The 2,500-nt window shown below is 29.9% G+C and overlaps 1 protein-coding gene across 1 annotated transcript in view; it reads right to left on the reverse strand.

The window, feature by feature from the left end:
* LOC119580123 overlaps positions 1-2,500 on the reverse strand; it is an 85,978-nt gene that overhangs the window by 1,215 nt on the left and 82,263 nt on the right. Inside the window, exon 4 of the mRNA XM_037928066.1 lies at positions 1-2,500. This exon is cut by the window's left edge and continues 1,215 nt beyond it; it is cut by the window's right edge and continues 280 nt beyond it. The gene's annotated coding sequence lies outside the window, so the exon portion shown is untranslated.

Genomic DNA, 2,500 nt, shown 5'->3' on the forward strand with positions numbered 1-2,500 from the left:
TGAAAGGTTCATATGTAATTTCAAGAGTTCCTATTTTATTTTGTTGTCAGTCAGATAAGTGTACAATAAATGCATGCTTTTCTTTCCCAAAATTAGGACCATTTCATAATATATTGCAAATCTACCAAAGAAACTATACACTAATTATCTTAACTTATTTACTTATTGATTTTCAGTCAGTTTATAGAAAATGAAGATTTGAAACAAGGTATGAGTCATCAATTAATTTATAAAAAAAAAAAAAAAAAAAAAAAAAAGTCATTAGTATTGTCAAGGAAATTCCAGCCTTATGCAAGAATCCCAGACCCCATGCAGTTTCCAAAATCCTTAATAAGGTCCAAAGGGGAGATGTCAAAGCAGGCCCTACTCTTGTTTTAATAATATGGCTGATAGTCTCCCTCCCTCATACTAGATTTATACCACAAATGTCATATAATTTTTTCCCATTTTCCCATGATATATCAAAAGTATTGACTATCTGCTGTGCTGACTATTGTTAATATAGTCATTAATTGCATTTATGCTGGTGACAGAAATACAATCAGAGGTGTTAATCAGGTGTAACTGGCACAGTATTGCATTTTATGATAATTTTATTTTTAATCTAAGGAGAAAATAATAAATTGGCCTTTGTTATTTCATAATGAATCAAGTATGCTTAATAATAAACAGTATCATAATATGCTAATAATAGTATTTCATATAAAATGAAAAATATACAAAATTTCACTGATGTTTTATATTATTCTCAAATTAAATTATCTATATCTCATTATTAGAAATGTAAATATCATAAAGATCCTTAGCAAAGCAAAATTTTCAAGTGTGCATGGGCATGTTAGGAATGTTAGCTTTCTTGACCATTTCGATTTAAATACATAATGTATATATCAAATTTCAAATCCCTTAACCATGAGCCATAATACTGTATTCTCTTATTACATGATAATAAGAATTTCAAACCTGAATCATAAAAAAAATCACCTGCCAAGTGTAATTTTGTTAACATGATTTGATACCCTACTGTAACTTCCCAGATTCAGTAAAATTGGTGACAAATGTTATTACATGCCTTCTTTTGTGTATAAGGATGTAGATTAGCATATATGGATGTGCAACATTGTGTGCATATGCAGATGATTTTGAAAGTGAACTGAAGTTTTACTGGATATCATGAATCTATATGATTTATATCATGATTCTGTATATCAGTCAGTCATATAGAGATATGAACTTGGACTTAAAGCACTGACTGTGTTGCAAAGTAACAAATTTAAATATGAAATTTGTGGGAGAGTGGTTATGACTCTAAATGTGTATGTGAAAGTGTGTAGATGTAAAGAAGACTGTGAATGTCATACCAGAATGTATGTGTTAGTGTGAACTTAAAAATCCACTTTGACTTAATTCTAATTCTGCTTGTAGACTTACATACATCATGAATTTAGCCTCCTGATAATACATGAGGTCTATTGTATAATTCACAAAATATCAATCACCAAAACTGTTAGTGAAAAAAAGTTTCTTTACCTCAAAAGCACCAGATGTGATCTAAAATATATAAAAATATGAATATGTTATATACATCATGAAGGTGTTCACTGGGTCACTATCAGCCCCAAGGAACAAGGCACAGCTAAGAGAGGACACTGCACTGCAGGTCTCATTATAATTCATAGACAGACCTCAGGTAATGCATAAGCACTTCATGTACAAGATAGTTTATACTTTAATTCTGAAACACTGACCAGAATGTTTACCAAGTGTTTGTGGCACTCTGTAAACTGACATTATCTTTTAAAGTATTCCTAAACATGATTACAAATACCTGGCAAGACATGTTTCAGACCATATATCTGGAATAAAATAAGGAGGATCTTTATTTGTTTTGATTCCATTTATGTATAATCAAACAAAAATAAGGAGATACGAAATATATAAAAGTATTTATTATATGTCTTGAGAAAACATACTTCGCAAATACTTTACAAAATAGACACATGATTTATATAACAGAGAATTAATAACAGTAATCCACAATGAAAAGTCAAAACTAAAATTAATTAATAAAAAATACCAGCCAGTCAAACTGTTGTGCATGTTCCAGATTATAAGAATGGCTTGACACACACTAGTATTTTAAACAAATTCTTTTAGACTAAAATAATCACTGTAACTGGACAATGCTGAGATATGCCTTCCAATAGAAATGTTTTGTAAATTAAATCCCAAGGTCTTACTATAAGAGAATAATCTACATCCAGGATATCTGTTATCAGTCTTTATCAAACAGGCTTTCAAAATAAGCAAAATATAATTTTCTTGTATGTGTAGCTAGGTATCTATATTTGTATATGTAAATCATGTCATCTTTCATTTCACAGAAAGATGTCTGGAGCTTTAATACTGGTCTGTACTGTTATTCAGAGTGAAACATACCTGAAGTTACAACTCTGTTAATTGAACTGCCTCAATTTCTACTTCCTATAACAAGAGGAAT

This window comes from Penaeus monodon, chromosome 13, assembly GCF_015228065.2.
Source record: "Penaeus monodon isolate SGIC_2016 chromosome 13, NSTDA_Pmon_1, whole genome shotgun sequence".
In the NCBI taxonomy this organism is placed as follows: Eukaryota; Metazoa; Arthropoda; class Malacostraca; order Decapoda; family Penaeidae; genus Penaeus; species Penaeus monodon.